At 42.7% G+C, this 25,395-nt stretch overlaps 1 protein-coding gene across 2 annotated transcripts in view; it reads right to left on the reverse strand.

Annotated features, from left to right (window-relative positions):
- The window catches only part of rerea (arginine-glutamic acid dipeptide (RE) repeats a), a 154,669-nt gene extending 130,179 nt beyond the window's left edge, over nucleotides 1-24,490 (reverse strand). For both annotated transcript variants that reach the window (XM_052059693.1, XM_052059694.1), the window contains exon 1: nucleotides 24,169-24,490. The gene's annotated coding sequence lies outside the window, so the exon portion shown is untranslated. The remainder of the gene's footprint in view (nucleotides 1-24,168) is intronic.
- Nucleotides 24,491-25,395: the final 905 nt, after the last annotated feature.

Here is a 25,395-nt window from a genome sequence, read left to right on the forward strand (position 1 = left end):
TGATTAGGTTGATATCAAACGGTCGCTTGTAACGGCGCGCCTGTCGCTGAGAGCACAAATCACAGTCGAGTCAGGTTTCGCCTCCTTTCCATTTGAAAAGCGCCCCCTCCCCACCCCCCGCCCCCCTTGTCTTTGCCGCTCTCCTTTATTCAACACCACACAGCCTCGTAAAGCACCAGCCTGTCAGACTGACAGATGCAGACACGACCGCTGACCTAAATCACTCTTTTCCACCACATTAACCCTCATGCCCCAGCCACCTTTCACACAAAACAGCAGCAACAACACAACAAACACTACAATACCATCTTTTCGGCACACTGCATATTGACGACAAGCGAGATGCACTCGGTCCTTTCAAAATCAGAGTTCTTCTATCACTACGGAATCTCTTTGCGATCTGAAATGTGTCAGCACCATGCACAATTCTAAGAAATTATCCGTTTGTGAGGGATACGAGCCACTACCAACATAGGATCATCCAGTGAACCTATTCGCACTTCACTTTCACAACTGCAGCTATATATATAAATATGTATATTACACACACACATGGTGGACGACTGGTTAACACGTCCGCCTCACAGTGCAGAGGTGCAGGGTTCGATTCCGGCTCCGGCCTTCTCGTTTGCATGTTCTCCCCATGCCTGCATGGTTTTTCTCCAGGTACTCCGGTTTCCTCCCCATTCCAAATGCATGCATAAAACACTCTAAATCAGGGGTGCCCAAACTTTTTGGATCGAAGATCTACTTTTTGATCAACTAACCTCACGGGATCTACCCTTACCGGCGCGCGCACGCACACACACACACACACAAATTTAAGATTTACCTGCTTTATTTTATTTTTTAAATATTTTTTTTGTGAAAATGAGACTGATTAGTGTGCAGTATATATTAACACAAAAAAATATATTACTAACATGTACAAAGACACACAAATGGTTGTTTGTTTTTTTTCTTCTCGACACTCGTCGGATCTACTTGGGACCCGTCTTAGATCTACCGGTAGATCAGGATCTACCTAATGGGCACCCCTGCTCTAAATTGTCCCGAAGTGTGAATATGAGCACGAATGGTTGTATGTGCCCTCTCATTGGCTGGTAACCAGTTCAGGGTGTACCCCGCCTACTGCCCGCCTACAACGGGGATAGGCTGCGGCATGCCCCGCAACCCTCGTGAGGATAAGCAAAGTAGAAATTGGATGGAGAAAGATCTATATCAATATCTCCATACATAGGAGAAATAATGCATTCCATACATATTTGATTGTAACGTGTATTGCTTTATAGTACAGATAACCCAGCGAATGCATCTGAATAAAAAGCAAACAAATTGACATCATCTATATTGAGCATATTATATAAATTAAAACGGTTCTATCCTCAGCAATTTGTTTTTAAAAATTACAATAATAATTCTCTCAGTGGTTATTTGTGCTTTCTGTAATGCCCTCATATACTACAAGATGGCACCGAAGCCTTGGCTTTGTAGTTGGTGACAACGTTCTCGACTGAGAGACTCTTAATCTCCGCGACAGGAGAAGCGAAATTGAGCCTGTGTTGTTAGCGGAAGATATTGGGAGTCTTTGCCACATGTGTATGTTTTTGTTGATAAAGATCTCGGTATTGCTTGCTAGCTATTATTTTTGTAGGCTGCGAAGGTGCTTTTGGAGTGCATTTTTGGATATAAAATCATATGTAAGCCATTTATTTTTTTAAGATGAATGTTGTAAAGTGTGTTTGGAATGATATGGGCGTTTTGGATCCAATTTGTGGTATGTTTACAGTTTAAACTAGTATGGCAAACATCAATATTTATAGGGGATATTAATTGCTTCAATCCCCACCCACCCCTCACCCCCATTCTATTTTCTATTCTACTCCTGGCAGGGATTGGTCTCTCCCCAGCGGAAAAAGTGGGGGTATTAGTTTATCATCATTACATTGCTTGAGATCCAAGGCAATGAACATGAGAGCTGCCCGTGTACCAAATATATTCGAAAGGAAATACATAGTCTCCTATGTCATACATACTACGCAGAACGTATGACACCAACAAAATCAAACCAAATACATAGTATTATATGCCCTGGTATACAGATACTTTTGCAAAATGCAAGACCAACAGTTCTGCAAACACATGCCGCCTACCTGCGTGAATAATACTGCCACCATAGCACGTCACAGGAACCCAGACAGCACACAAACGCTGTGAGCAGCACAGTCATGACAACATAGTAATCTTAACGGTGGCGCTTTGTATGTTTCCGGCGATGCCGCGACATCATTGTCACATCACGGCTTTCCAGTGTATAGCACCGCAGCTTTGATCTTCTTGCAGACAAAGTGTGAACCGTTTTTTTCAGAGAAAAGTCAGTTAATTTCTCTCGGTTTCCACGTGCACATCTGATGAGTTGTTGTTATTAAAAGATCCCACCCCCACTCCAATCAAAGTCAGAAAGGTGTACAAGACGGAGGACTTGATCCGAGTATACGGAGTAGGAAGAAATAAGAAACATCATACTGACTACATGTGCACATTTATGACAAGTCGCGGGGCGCTAATCAACCTCAGCACGCACCAGACATTCCGTCGAGCTTTGACCATGTGAAGCTTTCATTCACAAGCATTAGCGATATCTCGAGGTTTTTCACAATTTTGAGTGACACGTCTGTCGAGTGCACGTGAAAAATATGTGTAAATTGTAGCAATCAGAGCAAACAGCGTTTTTGAAAGGTCGTGACAAAATGGCCACCTCAAACCACAATTTACCTCCTGTTTCATTCATGGTAGAACTATCAAATTTCCTGCGGATGGTGAGTGAACTGTCACGCGGTGTTGCAGGGTTCTGCTACGGGTTTTCATGAGTGATCTTCCGCTGGCCACTAGTTCAGCTGCGATTAGAAAATTGAATCATTGGTGAACGCCGTCGCAATGTTGCATATGTGATGGCCGATTAAAAGTGCCAAGTCATAAGACAAAAAGTGTTTCCGGGTACAAAGGAACACGTAGCCGGCCGCCGCTGCCAACCTGTACCAATTCACGATGTACATAATTTAAATTCTAATATACCGGAGCTAGAGCAACATGTACATACAGTACCATATTTTCCACACTAAAAGGTGCACTGGATTATGAGGCGCACCTTCAATGAATGGCCTATTTTGTAATTTTTTTCATGCATTGGACGCACCGCATTATAAGACGCAATCTACAATGCATCCACTAGATTGAGCTACGCTCAAAGAAAGGCCAACAGAACGATCAGATGTTAGTAAAACATATTTAATAAAGCAGCGAGACAGTTCACTTAACCAAACGCAAGTTATAACATTGACTCGTTAACGTTGAACTCTCTTGCCGCTGCTGTATTTCTGTCTTCAACTGCGTAACCGATCGCCTTCAGTTTGAACTGTGCGTTGTCAGCATATCCGAGCAAGGAGCCATTTTGGGGTCAAAATATTCCCGTAATAACCATACACAAGGCACAATGGATTTTAAGGCGCATTGTGAGCTTTTAAGAAAATGGAAGGCTTTTAGATGCGCCTTTTAGGGTGGAAAATACGGTATGTATATGTATTTGGGTCATTTGCCTGGTATGCGGGTGTGAGACGCAGACGATAGTCTTTTCACAGTTGTCCAGGTGTGTTGACCAGTGTCGCCCAGGGTGCGGTTGACCTAAGTGTAACTTGCGGTTATGAATTTTTTTTTAAAATTCCATAGGGTGCTGCCAAGGAAATGTTTCCCACCAGAACAGGCCTGCAAAATTTTTAGAGTTTTTGGAGACAAGAAAGCATTAAAAATGTGTTACAACCAAAGAATAATAACTACAAAGGAATGCAACAATTTCCAGAGAGCCGTCATGGTTGCTCAGGCCCTAAAAATAATTTTAAGGGCCACATAAACTATTACCATTGACAAAAAAAATAATGAAAAAATAAACGCTATAGATTTTTTTCTAAACTGGTGTCATAAAATAAATACAATTTGTGTGTGATGGGGGCAACACGTTTATAATCAATAATACATCAATGACAGGAGCCAATTGTGATCAGATTCAATTAGCATTCATTAAAGATGCAGCAAGAGGCAAAGTATGCGAACGGTCTGCTGGTTGGGCGTCAAGGCGTGCAGGGGTAGAAGAAGCAGGGGAGGACTGGCGTAAATGATTCATGGTTTGATATCTTTTCTGTATAATGGGCTCCTCCGGCAGCAACAGAACTGCCTCCCTTCCTCTCACTCCATCCTGGCGCCGCTGCCCAAGATTTTTGTGTTTTGCCTACCATGAAAGGCAGCCGAGCAAATACAAGTTCGCTAATTGATTCCACGTTGTCGAACAAAATATCGAGGGGCGCACAAAGGAGACGCGGAAAGAGACGAAACATAAAATGACTTCCACGCTTGCGAGGGGGAATAAGGGAGCATTCTCCTCCTTCGCCAGCCGATTGCACCCCACTCGCCCACAGAGAGACAGAGGGGGTGATTGGTGGTGGTGGTGGTGTTGGAGGGAGGAGGTGAGGGGGGGGGGGATGAAGAATTAAGGGTGTAACGTGTTGGGCTAATCATAACATAGACAGTTTAGTGCCATCTTGCATAATTAAATGCTTTGCACTAACCACCTAATGCATACTAATTTGGAACAATCCACTCGAGGAGTTGGCAGACCATGAAGCTCTCTGTAAAGGCGGTGCTCATTTTTCCCAAGTATGTGAGAGCGTGTGTTTGAGTCAGACGCACGCACACACATACACACACAGGCATTTGAAGGGAGGCGAAGGCGCCAAAGGGCAGGTAGTGGACTTGGGAAAAGGTCAAGCATTATTACAACACGACTAAATAAACAGGCCGCTCACCGCCCGCAGTGTCGCCTTGGTGGACGCTGCGAATAGACACCTAAACGCAGCACTGCCTTTCTGCCTCAATAACGGAGATTCGCATTCATCACTCGCCTTTATCCGTCCAGCTCCAAAGACATCTGACATGAGGACTGTCATATCCTGCCTCGATTTTTATCCTGTTGGCTTTATTGCTCTCATCCTTCCCTGCGTTGCACACATCCATGCGTGTGTGCATGCACGAGGGAGGGAGGGAGGGAAAGGTGGAGGGAAGCCGGAGTGAGCTTTAAAGCACATTAATATTAATTGCAGCACTAGCGGGAGAGATAACACAGACATGATGCCCCAGCGAGGCAGTCCTTGTCCCCCATCCCATTTTTTTTCACATCACCACTGCAGAATTATGAGTATTTCATTTCTGAATCACTTTCATATTAGCAGGGGCTAACCCGTGCCGCTGAGAGGAATTTTTGTTTGTCTGTTATAGCTACTTGAAGTGGGTGTGTGTGTGGCTGCGTGTGTTGGGGTGTGCACGCTGAGTGATAAAAAGTCAGAGAGATGAATTATTATGTTAGCGGCTCCATCAACAGCAGTCGAAATGTGCTTCAAATAACAGAGTGCTTAAACCAAGCTGCTTTTATCTCCCCACGCTACTCCTGGCTCGGCTACCTTTTATGTTCTCCACACTGAGAGCACTATTCATTCAGGTATGAGCACTGCTAAATATGGATTCAATCTGCTGCTGGGGAACAGAATAGTACTGGGAGAATTAACTGGTATCGCAATATCTTTATTGTACAGTATCTATAGACCTTATATATCGATATTGTCACCATCTGACAACTTAGTAAGTACCTCCTTTCGGCTGTGATGTGAATCATTGTATGCTCCGAATGTCAGAATTCTCGCAAAATCATGTCAGTCAAACCTTTTGACTCATCTCGCTGATCAACACCCAACATTGTATACCTAGACAGGTTTGCTTGCAAGTGTACCACAGTGATCATTTTAAGATACTTTCGTCGCCATTTCGCGGTAGTGATTTGAGATACAAATAACCCATTTTACAAGTTTCTCAAGCAAATGCCCATTTTTGAATGATTTTTAAAAAACTTTAATTAATGAGCAATGGCACATAAAAAAAGGCTAAAATACGTTTAATGCCAGTATCCGTTGAAGTTTATTGTCAAACTAAACATACGTCAAAGAGAATTTACACATCGTTTATTTAGAACTGTACAACTTTGTCTTCTGGAAGCTTCATGCATATAGATTATATTACAATAAACACATGCCTATATTCTTTATCCTCTGCCAAAAACAACCGACATTACTAGAGTTTACTGTGTCTTGTATCTCAAGGCACACTGTATGTATATAACTCCAAAATTTTCAGGCTTTTAATAAATTCATTGAATATATCTATTTGTTTTGCTTATTTGTTAGCTTCAGGACTATTGTGATAATACAGTAAGACTCCGCTATTTGTGGGGGATGGGGACTGAGCCTGGCTGTAAATAACAAAAACTGTCATTGATGTAATTAGCAACATCAATCGTTTAAACGATTTACATACCAACCACTTTGATTCAAAAACACTTAAATTTCATTTCAACAGTTCTTTATAACATTTTACTTGAAAATAAATAGCTTACAGATGATTTCATTAAACACACACACAAATGTCATTTCACTTACCGCAATTTTCGAGCAATAACGAAACCCTTGTCATTTGCCAGGAGAGCTTGATTTTTAACAGACGCCAAGTAAAGCAAAAACAAATATGAGGCAAGGACCGTAAATTGCGCGAACCACCGAGGTGAAACTTAGCTACTCTCCAACATACAAAGATGTTCGAACCCGCAAGATGTGTCACTTCACCATACTTCTTTGACTAATTTCCACTTTTGTATTAGTCATCTTGTGGCTCTTGTGGCAGTTTAGGGCATTACAGAAAACGCAAATATATAGCAAGCACCACAAATATGTGCACGTTTTTCAGTGTGGGTAACTATCGCAGGGGAGAAAATGCGAAGAGGTGAATGTGTGATTAGCGAACTGAAACCTTGGCTTACTGCACTGATAACTGCTTTTGATTTTGGTCACTATAATCTTGACGTAAAAAATGTAATCTCTCAGCACGGCATCCACACGGTCACAGAGACTTTTCAGCAGCCCCAAACAAAAAAGATGAAGGAGGAACTGATTTCTATTTTGGCTGCAGCAAGCGCATAATTTCATGTCCCGGGCGACACGGCAACAATCGGATAAAATTGTTGGGAGGCTGAAACTCGCTCCGTCGTAGCCACAATTCAAGGTGAGAACATTATGTGAATTACAGATTTAGGCCGTGCGGCGTGGGCTGTATCATGCATCATTCTGATCAAGACTGCAAAAATCACACAATGGACAACTGGCAATAAGAGTCGCAAGAGCTTGATTATAAAAAGAAGTCGTGTCAGTGAACAGAGCCTGTTTTTACATCGATCAATATCAGTAAATAAGACATCAAATTATGAATTGTGTCAATCCCAATGGAAAATACATTTAATACCGTCGAGGCAATTCTTTCATAACATAATGAGCAAACATTAATACAGGTCACGGATGTTTCTGCCATCATTCTGGAGCTTCATGTCCTGAAAATCTCCACACTGGTACGTCTTGGCTGCACAGCTTTGCAAGGCATTTTCGATTTCCCCCAAAGACTCATCAATGCCCCATTACCAAGTCAAATCAGGTGGTGCTGCAGAGCTTTGCAGAGAACAAGGACTGCAAGCACACACACAAGCACAAACCACAGGATTCACTCATGTTGCCTGCAAGGTTTTCCTCAAGCCTCCGCACAGGATCACAAATAGCATGAGGAGGTAAGGTGAGGATGAAAAAAAAAAAAAATCACTGCTGGCCAAATACCTGAGAGAGGTTTATGGCTCGGAAGAGCAGAGGGAAACATGTGCAAATGGATCTCTTGGATGCTCTTCTGAAGCTGCCAACCAGATTGCCATCTCCTGGGGCCACAAGTCACACATTATAGTTTCTCATTTCACATGCCACAAACAATTATGGCACGCCTTTCAATCCTCATTACCAATGAGCTCCCTTACTGCTAATTAGCTTACAAATACAATACACTCAGAATCTTAAGAGCAAACCATGACCTCTGGTTCTTGACCACCCCAGTTTATCTATGTACAGGAAACTCCCTAAAAAAGGCTTGCATTTTTATCTCCCCGTAAAAGAAAGTACAAGGCGGATGAGTCCACTGTGATGTAAGCAGCCGCACTCGAAAGGTAAGAGTGAAGCCATCAGAGAAAATAATATAGAGGACATGTCCCTTTTTGGCCTCCCTGTGTGGAGTTTGCATGTTCTCCACGGGCCTGCGTGGGTTTTCTCCGGGTGCTCCGGTTTCCTCCCACATTCCAAAAACATGCATGGCAGGCTGATTGAACACTCCAAATTGTCCCTAGGTGTGATTGTGAGCGTGGATGGTTGTTCGTCTCTGTGTGCCCTGCGATTGGCTGGCAACTGATCCAGGGCGTCCCCCACCTACTGCCCGAAGACGGCTGGGATAGGCTCCAGAACCCCCCGCGACCCTAGTGAGGATTAAGCGGTTCAGAAAATGGATGGATGGATGGATGTCCCTTTTTGTTTTCATCCCTTTTTTTTACAGCATCACTGGCAAGATGAATGCAACTCTAGGGAAGAGTCACAAGCAGACTTGTTTTATGTTCAGATTTTCACAAGCTCTCAGTTGGTTAATGGAAACCTCGGAGTGTTAAATGCAGAGCGTAAAGAGGCAGGGGAAAGAAGCAGGGGAAGGCCATGTCCCCCCATCCCCCGAGACTCCAAGCACTGCAAGCACATTTGAGGACTGAAATTTAAACTGCCGTCACAAGACATCCTTTTAGCTTTTACCTGTATTGTATTGAGTCACCATCTTCTGCAGCTAGCGAGGCAACACTGGCTTTCTGACGAGCAAATTGGTTGCTTTGTGCATCGAATTGCGGCAGCGTTCTCTGAGAACTCAATCGCACTCGTGAGATCTGCAACGACGTCAACCGAATGGGGAAACCAGCGCCACAGCAGCTGCCAATCATTTTTTAAAATCAAGAGATGATCGATAAGAACCCCGCGGGCCAGGTCGGTTGGAATGGTTTTAAATGAGGCAAGCACTTAATCAAGTTCAGGTAGATGCAAATAATAAGCTTTTACAAATGGAGTATACCCTGCCCAAGTATGCTGGCAGACTAGCAAAGTAAGCAAGTCAGTATGTGATTACGTTTGATGGACTCACTTGTCGACTGCGTTCATGTTGACATGAGCATATTTCGAAACAGCCCGCAGGAGGAACTCGATCTTGTTTTATGCGCCATGTACATTAAATGTGATGGGGTTGTAACTCAACTTTCTGTTTTCATTTTAAAAAAAAATATCGTTGCAAACCATTTCAAATGTAAAAATGAATCATCGTAAAAAGAAAATTAAAAAATTTAATATATTTTTTAATACTTTTTGCCATATAATTAACAGTAATAATCTTGAGTAAGCACATGAGGACAACATGTACGGCGCAACTTGTGCACCCCAAAATCATAATAAACTGACCGTTAATTTTCCATACAGTCGATGAAGGACCTGCAGAGATATGCCCACCTCTTATTTGAAAATATGTGTGATAGGGCTGCTCGAGATTGGAAAAACATGCGATATACGATACGGGTGTTGCAATAGATATTATTGCGATATTTAACATGCACCTAAAGAAATGACAGTATTATCAAATAAAAGAAACATTTTATTGCAAGGGACAAAATAAGCAGGTTCTGTGTATTATCGAAATAATTTTAATAACTGACAATTTTACACAAACAATAATTATTGTTATTTATAATTTATTCCACTCACAAGTGACCAGCGTAACATACCAGTTGCCTTTTGAGCAACACTTTCCAGGCATGACCAATCATCCATTTGATGGATTTAGCATAAAACAATTAGTCATGTGTGGAAAGTGAAGCGGAAGGATGACGAAATTGAAAGGTGACTGCGTGACCGTCTCAGATGCTACAGTAGCTTAGCAAGAGGGCTATCCCCGTACTTAACTCATTCAGTTCCAGCCATTTTCAGGCGATTTTTTTACACTAGGTTTTGAAAAAAAAAATCTAAAATATAAATAAGGACCTGGGATTGAATATGTAGAGTCTGAAAAGAGAAATATGACAGGTAGGGGTGGGCTAGTACGGATATCAGCTATCGATGGCGGCCTTATAACAACGCATGGCGGCCCTGCGAAGATTGCCAATATGAGTCACTGGCGCCTTCTATCAGGAAGTAAATGGCATGTATGTATATATGTATAGGATATATGTATGTTTTTTCAAAGTGAATTGCATCCATGTCAATCTTCTCAAATGCCCATTAAAATGCAATTTGATACGTATAATTACGTTTATACTATATATCAAAGTTTAGAGTGTATTGTTAGTGTGTTGCTACCAAAACCTATACGTTTTAGATATACTAAATGTCTGGATGGTTGGATGGGTTTCATCTTTGAAATTCCATCCATGTCCATCCTCTTATTTGCCCATTATTTCTAAAAACACATGTGTACTTTTTATTCATGCTTAAAATGCGTTATTAGTGTGTTGGAAACAAAAAGAATGAATTCATTTGCTAATGTGGATGAAGACCTTCTCCATCACGACATTTGATCCATATACTTATTTTATTCATTGACTTGCTTTCACAAACTGAGAATATAAGTATTATTTACTTGGTACCGGTATCAGTGAGTAGTCAAGAGATGAATATTGTACTTGTACTCGTCAGAATCAAAGTGATGTTGAACATGCCTCATGTAAATGATATCGTAGTTATACTGCACTATAAGATAAGATAACCTTTATTTGTCCCACACTGGGGAAATTTGCACTATGATACATCTAGTAATATCGCAAAATACTATGACTGACTGTGAATTATTTGTACGTGTATATAAACCAAATTCGAGACTTTACTCCCGCAGTATCACCCAGCACGTCATATTTTCTTCATTTGACAAGACAGCCGAATAAAATGACTCCTGGCGTGCTATGCCTCAAGCTTAGTGACCGTGAATCCTAAAATTTTTTTGTTATTTTTTTGAGTGCCTGGAACCTGTCAGGCTGAGTGCTGGTAAGGAAGAAAGATGAAGAGTTTCACCTTTTGCTGTCTTATACTTGTCCGTTTGTCCCCAGGGGCATTCGCGCTGCCTGCGACGACAAAGACGGGGGGGAAAGGCGACAAGAAGGGAATATCGCTGACATGGGGGTGGGGGACAATGGAGGAAAGCTTAAAGGTAAATAGTGTGTGGGAGGCGAGGCGAACTCTGGTTTCCAGCAATCAATCATAACCCACTCCTCCACAACAACATATGCCTTCAGTACAAGAGGTACATCAGATCATATTACATCTTCTTTGTTGCTCTATAAATTCATTGCGCATTGGCTTACATCTAGGCAACAGTACAAAACCAACACGATGTGCTTCAAAGACTTGCAATGTGGCGGCACTGACAGAAGCCCAAACAAAAGCGAGCAAAGCGAGATTTAACCTGACTTTCAACTCAGCAGATGATCACACGACGCCGCGAGAGCTTTAGGGCGGCTGATGGTGACAGGAGTAATTTGCTCCTCTGCTGATTTGAAAAAGGAGTGCTCCACAAGATGACACCAGGAACAAGTTTATTGTCATTTTGAAGAGGATCGTTGGAATCGATGACAAGAGATCAATGTTGTCTCACCCACTCACTCTTGCAACAATATACATAAACTACAATAACCGTCATCTAGCGCACCGATTTCCTGTGCAGGACTCCCGGACAACTCCCTGGCAACAGAACAGCCTCTCTCAGTGCATCAGTGCACTAGTCACATCCACAACTTCACATATAATATACGGGGTGGGGGGTGCGGGAGGCTACAAAATACATGAGGCAAGCCAAAGCCAGATAGACGGCGCTGGAAGCATGCGGCTACAGGAGCGTCTTCATTAGCAAGCGCCGAGTCGCTCATCCTTTCAGTTAATTAGGGCTTGTGCCACTTCATTCCGAGGCTGGGGAAAGGATGTTGGAGGCTTCATCGCTTCTTATTTCCCACCCTAACGCCCGGGCTGCTTCTGTCGCTTTATTAACAGGAAATATCTTGCTTGATTTACAGCTCTGCAGAAAACATAAATTTCAATAATTACTAGAAACTCGTTAAGAGGGACACAATGTAACAAGCGCTCCCTTTTATCTTTTTTTTTTTAACTAGCCTCTGTCACATCACACAAGCGCCCCTCTTTCGGTGGATCTCATTTCCATAAAGGTGCCCTTTAATGATTGCATATTATAAACACATTAAAACGTACACTGATTTGCCACAGTCACACTTAGCGCTTCAAACACCAATCGCCACCCTGGAGGGCTGAGCAAATACTGAGAATGTCACATTTACATTCCACACCATTACTTCAGCAATTCGGCTGTCACTAAACAAAATAGATGAGCGCTGTTGTTTCAGCGGAGGAACTGGCTGGACGTGGCATCCGTCGGAATATGAATGAACAAAACGCAAATTAATGGGAGAAAATGTGTGGCAATAGAGGAGATTACAAGAGAAGGGCTTTTATTAGCTGGACCCGTGCACGCATATGCTGGCTTGATGCCTAGAACGAGATGGCATCAGCAGTGAAGGTTGTGCGCCGATTAAGGGGGGGAAAGGCATACAATACAAATTACGCATTTAAAAAAGGCACAGAAAAGCTCCATCGTTCAATCAATACGTGCAGTGTATTGCCTTCCTGTCTCCTCATCGTGCTTGCTAATGTTTCTTTCACGAGGCCAGCCCCACTGCTGGTGACATTATAGCTACAGCACTCCCACAAGTCCCTGATGGATGGGTGAAAATGGCTGGCGTAAAACACAATTAGTACGGTCCATATGGTCGCTAGTGGAGGAGGAGCGGTGGGATCCCATGAGAGGCTCGTTCTTTTGTTACCTGCAATGATCAAACCGTTGTCATCATAGAGCCCTTCCAATTGGGGGGTTGGGGGGGTCGGCGGCAACTACAACGGATCCTTACATTGTGGAATGATGCTTGGCAAATACATTAAGCAATGTTGGCTGAGAGCGTAATCAATGGCTCTATCATCGTGATTAATGGCTCATATTGGATAGCGGGGAGATTTAATGTGAGAGTAGCGTTACTTCTTCATTTCAGCGCTCAGTCATATCGATTGGTTAGAACCACACCTCTTTTGGGGGGGGGGGGGTTCCTCCAATTGAATGCATTGACAAGAGGGCAGCAATGTGCTCAACATGCGTTAACTTCACACACAAGGAAAAAAAATAAAACAAAAGATGAACTGAGCTGCAGGCACTCCGAACATCCGGCCTGACAAACATTTCGTTGCAGGAAAAATGCAAACACCTTATAGTGAGTTGGACCGAACAACAGCTTGAGGCAACAGATTTATTACAAATTCATCTACAGTATTAGATAGCAGCGCTGTGCTTCGGTGTTCATATTCTCTCTCTGCTCTGATGGTATGCCGAGGTGGAAGTGCTCCTGTGGCAAATCTTAAACCCAATCCTCAGAACTCATTTTCTCAGTGACGGCTGCTGCAACTGCGGTGCGGAGGCAACATGTCCATCCTTAAACCTAGTCAATCCAGCCTTTAAGTACCAGAATACTAAACTGGAGGCTCGGGTCGCTCAATAGGTGTGCCTGGCCTGCAAAGAAAGGCGTGAGCAAGGACAGAAGAGGAGAGTCCACAGTGCAGGCAAAAGGAGGCGAGGGACGGTGGGTGGTTATTTTCTGAGAGCTGCTTAAGCCCTGAACTCAGCATTGTCTTGAGTGACGTCGCCATTAAAACCGAAGTCAGATGTCTGCCACACTGCAAGCGCACACGGCCTTCGGCACGGTAACAACGCAGCGGTACGTGCAATGACCGCACTGGCAACAGACGACAGGGGTAAAACCACTTTATTAAAAAAAAAAAAAACATATATAACATAACCGATTTGTTTATACAGCGAAGCACCGCAATTCTTGCGGAATAGAGACCAAGCCCTGGCGCGAAGAGCGAAAAAGTATTGGCGCCCCCCTCCAAATGTTTATAAATGCATCAATCAATGCAAACCGTCATTCCAATGAAGTTGAGACATTGGGTCAACCAAAAACAAAATACAATAATTTGCAAGTCCTTTCAAACAACACTACTCCCAAAAAGATGGGGATATTTGGCTTTCCGCTGAAATTTCTGGTCGAGCCTAAAATGTATTAAATCCTTTACAGGTGAAATTAACGTGACCATATCGAGGCTTTTGCATGCATGCACATGTCCGAATGTTAAATGATTCCAGTTTTATGATAATCAGTGATGAAGCTTGATTACAGTAAGCGTCCCAGTCATCTGACCATGCAGCCGGAAGTGATAACTTTGGCTGGCTCCTACATGTCTCTGCATTAAGCTAAATAAGACTGCGTCCAAACCAGTTCTAACAAAACGCCACCGACCTTATAGGTAGTGATACACCTCTGAGCTTTTGAGATTGCGTATTGCTTCACATCTGAAGCCACAGAGTTCAGAAAGCAGTTTAATATGAGTGTACTTTGTCGATGACCTCTTTTTTTTTTATGTCATCCTCCTACTTCTCATGAGTACATAAGTAGGTAGCGTGTTTGAACTGTTTTCTCTTCTAGGCTGCAACAACCAGCGTTCACACATTGTTTGAGTCTCTAACTGTGATGCAAAGTGGACTCGCTCAAACGGTTTCCATGGAAAAAAAAAACACCGGTTTCGATTCATACCGGAAGTCGCTCACATAATTCACGGAGAGGCTCTTGGGGAGTAGGATTAAGGTAGATATCCGGAGTGTTGTTATTTTCTTTGTTTACATGTTATGCTGTGTTCAGCTTTGGCAGACGGCGTTGTTCTTAAATGGCTCTATAAATAAAGCTGGATTGGAATAAGAAGTAACTCATGTGTAGTTTTGATGATGAATGTGCCCGAGGTTCACTTTGCAGTGCAGATTCTGTTCTTCTTTCATTTATTTACCGACTTCACTATGTTGTACGGAGCAGCCTGCATGGAGACGTGTATGGAGTCGAATAAGCTTCTCCTTGTTCGTCACTTTTTGTGGTAACATCATCAAATGTGGAAACTCGGAAGAAGGGAGTAGAAATAATGCTTGATATGGTCACTCAGCAAGTTTTGTGTGATTTTATGAAGTCTCTTGTGATGTCACACATGACAGCCATCTAAAAAGCATAAGGTGGGGGTGTCAAATTCATTTTTATCGCGGGCCTGATTTTAGTTACAGTTTCCTTTGGAGGGCCGTTATGACCGAAACCATATAAAGAAGTCAAGAATAACGGTTTATAAGAAAACCTCTATTTGTCTCACAATGGAGAAATTTCCAATGATTCACCGATTATTTAAGTGACCGCAATGAGGGGTTTGGTAACAAGAAAATGCTTACACTATCACTTATTTCTTACAAATGAGAATTTGAAATTTTGGTACAGATTTTAGCAACCATCAGGATATTTGATTTGCTTTCGCGGGCCACATAAAATGATATGGCGGGCCAGATCTGGCCCCCGGGCCTTGACTTTGATAACTGTGTTTGAAATTAAATTTACCCCAGTTAGTGGTCCAAGCTGTCCACCTCTAGGGCATTGAAATCGTACGCTTCTACTCAGCGAAACAAGATCACTGGTAGATGATGACAACAAACACGGTAGAGTGAACATTAGTGTTTATAAGAGGTCAAAGACATCAATAGCAACCATACAGGTACACAAAGGGACAAAAGGTCCCCTTGTGCTGGTGCTCCGCAAACAGAGCAGGTGACATCGCCTTACGTGACAACATAGATTGAAGCTGAAAACTACTGCTGCTGTCAATCGAAACAATGAGAGCAGAGAGGAACGCGCACCGATTCATTGTGCCCGTGAGCCCTTAAATCACCATCTTTCAACTGCGCCACGGCGAGGAAAGCGTGCCGGGGAAGGAAAAAAAAAGGTCTTTTGTCTCGCGGAAGGAGTAAATGTGTGTCGCTGTGAGAGAGGGAGAACAGGGATTCATCCTAAAAGACGTTGAAATATTCGAGCGAGAAAGTATGTCTACGCAAACGTCTTCAGGCAGGCAGCTGCAGGGGGAGTGCACAGTAAAACACTGGCGTGCATTGTTTGTGTTTCTGCACTGCGAACACCGTGCCGTGTCATTAGATGAGGCAATCTCTTACCTAATAAGTACTGACACCCACATAACAGCAAAGGACTCCTCCTCATCCCCTTACCGCATCCCCACCAGCCCCGCACCCCCGCCTTTTCTCCATCCCCTCAGGGGCCATCCAGCTGATCCTACACCATTTCATTTTCTTCCTTGACTGGGATGGCAAATGGCTGACTTTTTTTTCTTTTTCATTGTTGCAGTTTAATTGCACTACTGTTTACCTTACCTTCACAAATTCGATAAAACTGTCTGTCCTATGCATGAATTCAGTGAATAAATACTCAGCCCGTGTCAATGCGCTGATCATGTTGCGACTGTAAACGTTAGCCGACGCTTCATTAGTAGTTTCCGCAGTCACTCGTGTGGGGGAAGAAATACGCTATGTGGCTCACACAGCGCACTCGTGTGTGTTAATTGTTAAATGCACGAGAAAAATCAAGTTAAATCTAATTTGTGTACTATGGGGCTATGATGGCTAAAAACAACAAAAAATGATGATGGTAGCTCTTCAAATAGTGGCATGCTATGTTTATTGGGAGGAGTTAATTGGAGATCTATACATGTGCAAATGCTGTTTCACTGATACATCATATTATATGTATGGTACATATTCAGCATTCAATTTTGTTGAATTTATTTTCGAAACGCCATTACCCCACCTAATACTTTTGAACAATGAAGTCACTGATGCTGTGGAAAACTCTCATTAGGCTTGTTCTTGTGCATTAAAAGCCGACTAGAACATCCACTTTCAGAACCGCTTTATCCTCACAAGGGTGGCGGGCCGTGCTGGAGCCCATCCCAGCCGTCTTCGGGCAGTCGGCGGGGGACACCCTGAACAGGTTGCCAGCCAATCGCAGGGCACGCAGAGACGAACAACCATCCGCGCTCACACTCACATTGAGGGACAATTTTGAGTGTTCAATCATCCTGCCATGCATGTTTTTGGAATGTGACAGGAAAAAACCTGGAGAAAACCCACACGTGCAAACATCCAAACTCCACACAGGGAGGCCGGAGCCAGAATTGAACCCACGACCTCTGCACTGTGAGGTCGACACGCTAACCACTGGCCCACCTGGCCGCTCTACCAGAACATCTGTTTGGGGTCCATTGGAAGCAGCGAAAATGGTGGCAGGTGCAACTGTTGCCTCGCACTTACAAAGTAACATGAGTTTGAATGTGTTTGGGCCATTCTGAACACAGCCACATCGCAAAGGTTATTAGGGGGTGTGCACACTTATGCAATCACATTAGTATCTCAGTTGTTTATTTTTGCTACCTTTCTCGAAAATATTTTTACCACTTTCTAATCCAGGGTTGGGCAATTATTTTTTGCATAGGGCCACATAAGAACCAGAAAATATTATGGAGGGCCGGATCAAAAGGGTTAACTAAATTCGACATAATATTAATTGGATTTCTTTATTTAAAAAGCAGTATTTTGCATTTTTTGGCACATTTTTCAGACCTTCAGAGTACATTATTCCGTCGTATCAAACGGGGTTTGCTTGACTTGGCGCTACTGCGGGCTTCCGTATGGTCTCCACCTTCCTCCCTATGCTCTGCAACTTCAAGTAACTGTGGCAGCTGGCGTTGAAATTACAAGTCCAAATCAAATGAATGCAGTCGTTGACATCGAACCTTAATTGTGTACCAACCTTCGGCAGGCCGGATTAAAAAGACAAACGGGCCGGATTTGGCCTGCGGGCCGTAGTTTGCCCACCCATGTTCTAATCATTTAAGATGCATTGAGTGACTGAGTGAGCGAGTGAGTACATCCAAAAATACGTACTGTTTACAGTATCCAGGTTACACAAATTGGTTGCAAAAAAAATAAATGAATAAAGGTTTTCTTCAATCAAACTCGGATGAGACATGAGGCAGCCCTTATGAGAGGTGAAGGGAAACTGACAAAGAAGACACATCACATCCAGTATCTCGTCTCCACTGATTTGTTGGGATAAGCCGGCAGAAAATGGGCTGCTGGTGATGGTTGGACTGACGGCGAGGGAGGTGTTGCTGTTCTTGCCTCCGATCCGCCAGTGTGGCTATTGTGGGCCAGTCCAATATCTTAAAACAACACGTCAGGCTTTTGCTAAAGCCAATTACCAAGCTTTTGGCGTAGCAAGAAGCACCTTCGGGGCGGGCAAGGAGCTTCGCTTCTTCTGTGAGCCACCAGTGAGTTCTGACAAACAATAAAGATGCAGTATTAAACCTTTCTTCATAACATGCAGCATGGAGTCGCTGACTGCCCTATATTTTTTTCCACAATTCTCCACTTCAGTTGCTTCTGAACGCATTGCTCATTGTGCGTAGGGCCACGCTTGCGTTCGGTGAGGTTTCCGTCATACAAGACAATGAGCCAAGTGTCTCTCATGCTTGATCTTTTTCACCTCACAAGGTGAACACAACATCCCATGTATAAAGAGTTGGGGGGGAGGGGGCTCACCGTGTACTTATGTTATGTATTTTGTGATGTTTTGGCTGCCATCGTATGTCAGAGCGGGTGTGGAAGTGTCTGCCTAATGGCAATCAGATGTGTGTCCCCGTTGTTTGATTCATACTGTATGTCTCCAAAGTTTGAGCACATGCACAGAGATGATACTGCGTGGCTACTTGAGCCATGACAAATTCAAACATCTGTGCAAAGTTGTCATGTGGTCAAATATTAGGATGAATTCGGTCATAAGTTTCCGAACCACAAGACAGACGAAAAGACCTTTGAATGATGAGATGTCGCCGAGCGGTCATGCCCGCTGGCGCTGATTCATTATTGAAATAGAAAAATATGACATCATATGGAACCATCATCTTACTTTTCCTATCTGTTTGCATGTGTCATGTTACTAAGATCAAGTTAGTTTGAACTTTTATATTTCTGTTTGATTCATTTAGCCATCTATATCAGTGGTCTGCAAGCAAAGCAAATGTTAATATTTAATGCCATAGTTGAGTGAGAAATACAAATTGTGCCACCAACTGACCTGAATGTCACTTCTTTAGCACAATATAAAGTCAAGCATTAATGTGCTCATGACTTCATTAATTAAATGCATTGTGGCAGGGGCGGTTCTGGATCAATTTCACTGAGGGGGCCGGGCTGGGGCCAGGGGCTTTGATGGGGGGGCACATTCAACCCAGGGCTAAAAAGACAGATTCAAAATCTTATTTGACTTTTTATTTCTTCAAACTTTGAAATTGTAGTCTTAACATTACAGTAATGAGAAAAAAAACAGTATTATGAGGGGTAAAATGTCTCCAAGCGTAACAATACGCCGTGTCCATCTGTTGAGAATATTCAAGCCAGGGGATGATATGGTACCAGCCGACCTTTATCGTCGGCGACTCGGCGCGATAGCGTAATCTACACTCGGAGGGGGGGCCCCAGGGGGGGCCAGATTCAGTGCGACAGGGGCACTGGCCCCCGTTGACCCCCCCCCCCCCCCCCCAGAACCACCACTGCATTGTGGTATACAATAAATTGTGGGAAGCGAAAAGGGAAGTTGTTTTTTTTAAACAAAATATTTGCTGGGAATATGGAAAAATAAAAAATAAAATAAAATTTATTAAAAAATAATGAAAATGAATTGGTCAATTAATCAGTCATCTTCATTTTTTTCCTGCCAAAATTCGACATCAGCACGGACCTAAAAAAATTCATATCGGTCGGGCCCGAATGAATAAACAATGATTCAGCTCCTGGTTTGGTCCATAGCGTGAGAAAATAGGCAAAAAACGATTTTTTTCAAATATAAGCAAATGTTTTATTGTGATTCAACAAAGTTATGTCAAAGAAAATAAGTTTGCTTACATGGAAGAATGAAATTTTGAGCACTTGTACATTTTTTTATTTCAAAAATGTATCAAAATAATTAATCGACTAATAATTAATGTCAATTATTAATTGCTTAAACAAAAAATAATTAGGGATTGAACTTGACGAGGATTCGTTTTCAATGAATCGATTAATCGTTGCACCTCTAATGAGCTACAAAAATCGTTTTGCTTCACTTTCTTGTCGGAGGATGATATGCTTTTCAAATTGTCTGATTTTGATTTGTAATACAGTGATTCCAATACATTGATGGCTTTGCAAATCCACTAAATGCCATTCATTCTAAGGATTGAATAAACTACTCCCGCTCTGAAGGTGTCTGAAGACTAGTCGACCGTGTTGCTTTTCACGAGGCAAACTTTCCACTCCCCTACCAGCATTATTTCAAAGTGTAAACAAAATGCGCTGAAAAGCCAGTATATCAGCTTGTCACCTTGCTTTGACACACAATAGCCTTGCGGAGAGTGCAATATCTATTTTTCAATACAGGCTTCCCACACCAATACCTTTATTACACAACCTCGTGCAGAGCCTGACATAGCTCGGATACCACAGCCAGGCATTATAATGGGCAATCATCTTGGCCATTCATGGCAGTGAAAAAAAAATATCCAGTGACGGCATGCGGCTGAAAAACAGCGTGAGGCAATCTGAACGCAGCGTGTCAATGTCGAATTGCCGAGTGTGTGTAATGACAAATCAGCCTACAAATACTCTGAGTGCTAGACTGTAGTGAAAATGGATTTTTTTCCCCCTCCCATCACATTTTTTCTGTCCTACATGTTACTATTCACAAGAAGCTGGCCTTCCTCTAACACACATTAGCCATGAAAGGGAAATAACTGAGGCTATTTCTCTTACGATTAATCTCCAAGCGCTGGAATGCATTAACATTCAGTGGACGGGGTGTGTCACTCGTCATTTTTACCACTGCTGCGCTTGAGCTCAATTTGAAACGCTATAAAACACCCTGACCTCCTTTAACCCTCAAACTAGTCAGATAATGAGGATTTTTTTTCCCCACCGCCCGTTAAAGACACAGCAGTTCTACAAAGAAAAACATCATAATTGAGCTCCAAATAATAACCGATAAAATGACTGTACGGTGTCTGGCGCAACTGTTTTATTCACGGCTGCAGACATTTACCATTTAGACCCGCAACAAGCCCGAGCAGGTACCTTGAGATGTTACGATTACGGGCGATTGGAAAAGAGCCCAACATGTCCACGTCAGGTTTTGATGAAGGGCATTAAACATAATGTAGTGCTGAGGATAGCGGTGATTTACCAAGCAATGCTTTTAAGCTTTCAGGTCATTCGATTTAATGTAAGCGTCGACTAACACCGTGGCAAGTTGACAAGCAGGGAGAAGAAGGATCTGGTGACACTGCAAAGACGAGCGAAGGGTTGTGTCACTTGAAATAAACAAGTGAGTTGGAGGCAATCTCTGAAGATAAATCACACACAGTAAGAAGAGGGCTGTTGGTACAGTGAAATCGCTTTAAAGAAGCCGTAGTAGTAAAAATATTCAACGCAAACAACGCACCTTCACATGAGGCTCATCAACAATATTCCCCGGCATTGAAACCTTTAACAACACACAAGCATTAATTGATGTGGCATCACCGACGGTCAAACAAATATACGCACAAGCACTTCACACAAACTTCATGAACTAATTTTTGGCCTTTACACTAAATGAATGCTGGGGAGGTAAGACAACTGGAACAGCAAAGTAGACAACACAAGCTAGCTGCAACTCTGACTGCATCACAAGAAAAGCAGAAACATACGTTCACTTTTGATGGCCTGGGGAGGGTGCATTCAAGGGCTGCCAACAAAATAGGACATCGCAAAACGCAGAGGAAAAAAAACACTCAATGAAAGAAACCTAACAACAAAGTCCAGCAGATGCCACCAAAGTAATGCTTAAAATGCGCCGGCCAGAACACAAAAAATGGCATACAATTGAGGACAGGCTCCATTAGCTGCAGATTTTCATATTTGAGATCTACTCACCAACAATTATTTTAATAATACTGGTCAATAAAATTATTAACTTTTTTTTTTAATCAGCGACGATTCCAAATCTGCACTACACAATCTAGCACATCAAGTTTTCATACTGATGATAATGTTAGAACAATAATAATATAAAATGCAATACGCTTGGTCATATTGATGAATTGTAGGGCAGTCTTGTACTGTATTGAAGGACATGAGACTTGAGCAAACACAACACATTTTTTTCAGGCAGTGAAAGCATTATGACACAATGTTAAGTCACATTTGCATTAACAGTATATTTTTATTTGTTTCACAAGGCGCTGCATTTCCATACCATAAAGGAACTTGGTACTCATATCAATTAGTCAACTCACACAAGCTGAAGCAGCAGTACCGATCCGATCAGATCTGTGTAAAGCCCAACAAGAACGAATTCTTTTTAAAAAATCAGTTGATCAAAAATGGTCATATGGATTTTAAATATGTGGTCGACGTGTGCAGGAGAGGACTGTGTTCAACTATGAAGATTTCACTGTAGTAGGCCCACTCATAATTTAACCAGAGAGAGCAATGCTGCTCATAGAGAAGCACTTCTTTAGTAATCTAACCAAGATATGGCTGAAATGTAACATTCCCGATGCTGTCCTTGAGCTAAATGCAGATAAGACATCTGAAGCTGCTTATTTTTCAAGGAGACAGGCGGCAGCCTTTTGTGCACATATCTGATTTTAAAATGAAAACTTTGCTCGTCTAATCTGTCAGTTTGCGTTGGTGTCATATCACCTTTCATATCCTTACAAAATATTCTACACTATGTACAACTAAATCCATACATCTACAAGATTATACTTTTGATATTTATAATGTCGCTAAATATCAGTGAGAGTCCAGCATTTGTACAAAGTATTTAAAACGAGGTCACATTGCCATTTTTCGAAGAAGTGGAGTGAAGGGGGGGAGGAGGGTCTACAACATATATATGGGCTGAATATGCTCAGTCATTCGGGCCCCGGTTTCTGATTGAGAGCAAAAGGTGGGGTACAACCTGGACTGGTTGGGGCAGATAAAGATCGGATCTTTCACACACACATTGACACCTCTGGGCAAATTAGCATAAACAATTAACCTACCATGCCCGTTTACGGAACGTGGGGATACAAATAGCTGGGACTTCGGACTACAAGGTCACCAAAGTGCCAAGTTCTAACTTAAAAACAATGTTTCCGTAAGGAGAATGGATGCATAGAAATAATGTACTGTGTATTCAACATTCATTGAAGACTCACTTCAAATTTTGGGGGGAATAGGAAGGAAGTTCCCAGAAAAACACACAAGTATGGGGAGGTCAAGTAAACTCCACACAGGAAGGTCAGAGCAGAGATTCGAACCCTGAACTTTAGCACGGTGATGAGGCCATATTATCCACCAAACTACCATGCTTTCCCCTCATGTTTATAACTAAGCCATCATGAAGTTAAAAAACCTGAACTTGTGAATGGAACATTGAAGTTATATTCTTTCTTAAGTTCCTCACCATAGTTCACCAGATGTTTTGAACTTCAGTGCCTGCCAAAAGACATTTTTCCACTTCTAATTGCTGACAATGTGCCTATTTTCTAACTATTAATGTTGGGGACGGGGGAGCTTGTACACCTTCTCACACCCCCAAAAAAGCAGCCGTTAACTTGCAACGAGCCAAAACACAAGCGTGGCACACTAAAGGAAGCATGAGAGCATTTGGCAGCTAACATTTCCATGAGCTAATGACAATAGCTCAGTGGGCTCCGACTACTCCTTGAATCACACAGGCACTAATGCACACACTGCACGGGGTCATTTCAAATGGGACGCGCTCTCTGTGCTTTCACTTTCGCTGTTGCAGTCAAAACCACAAACGCTGTCCGGGCACGAATCTTGAGCTTTGTGCTGCGCGTTGCTGACGCGAAACTGTGCGAAACCAGCTGTTCACAGCCAGACAGTACACCGCTCCCGATTGGCATTCCCAATCAGGGCTAGCGGCTGCTGCTAACCGGCTCACCGCGTTAGCTCACAGATAAACCCGGTCCTCAAGCTAACAGGGAAATTAGCCGAGCGGCTAGCTGGTTGACGTTTACAAACAAACCACATTGTGCAGCGTAATTTGGCACGTTTTCCCCCACAGGAACACTCATTGGAAGCAAAATAACGAGGCTCATAGTGTGCGCTCACGGCACTTACCTTGGAGAGCTTGATCTACAACATCTGTGATTTGTTTGAGGAGAGGCTGCAACAACAAACAATAGCGGCGAGCAAAGCAAAGCGGAGCGGAGCAGCGGTGGGGGCAATTAGCCAACGTTAGTTAGCCAAGTGGTCCCCACTTTAGACAGCCGCAGTGCCACCTTGTGTGTCTTTTTTCTCGCCTTGCTCGTGAACGCACCACGTTTGGGGCAACCTTGTCATAAATGATGAAGTTGGGATTCAAAGAGGGAGTAATGGTAGCCGGGATGCTCGGACTGGTGTGTGTGAGAGGCACTCAGCGTGACAGCATCCTTCTTCATGTTGGGGTGAGAACAGTCGGGGGCTATCAAAGTTCAGCCGGTAAAATGTCGTCACCCACTGGCCGAAAGGGAGAATACCACAACACGCGACGAGGGGGGGCTCTTGTGTTACGATTGAGGGACTTGTGTTACAGTTGAGTTCCGTTTCTACGGCGGGGACGATACCCCGATTTTGTACGTAAATCAACGTTATTTTAGAGCACTTAAAACGACCCGCAGGTGTAACAAAGTACTTGTACACAATTATGAGCGAAAATAAAACACTACAACAATAATAACTAGATGGCGCTGTATCCATACGAAAATATTTTCATGACGATATTTTCAAGGCATGACAGTCAAATTACAATTTTTTTCGAGCATGTACAGGGGAGTTATTAAGAATTTCCTATTTTGTAGCGAAGGAAGCATGATTCTTAAAAATGATTTCGAAAATTCAAGATTTGTATTGTCCCAGGTCCCTTGATATTGCACAGCCCAAGTTTGCACTGCTCCGGGTTATTCATTTATTTATGTATGTATGTATGTATGTATGTATGTATGTATGTATGTATGTATGTATGTATGTATGTATGTATGTATGTATGTATGTATGTATGTATGTATGTATGTATGTATGTATGTATTTATTTATTTATTTATTTATTTATTTCCAGGGCTAAAGGCTGGGGAAGGGCAGAGAAGATACATTTAAAATATATTTTAGAATATCAAATAAATTATTGGAGGGGCTTCAATTGGGCTACACAGATTTATGACGGGGCTGTGAACAACCCCTAGCCCTGGTGGAGCTAGGGGGGTTGTCAGTCTTGTCAACTGTGCTTACTTACCTCGGGTGTTCTCCGTCCCTATATTAAAATGTGAGTGAGCCTAATATTTTTGGGCAGATTTGGAATGATATGTTGGA

This window comes from Hippocampus zosterae, chromosome 2 (genome assembly GCF_025434085.1).
Source record: "Hippocampus zosterae strain Florida chromosome 2, ASM2543408v3, whole genome shotgun sequence".
Lineage (NCBI taxonomy): Eukaryota > Metazoa > Chordata > Actinopteri > Syngnathiformes > Syngnathidae > Hippocampus > Hippocampus zosterae.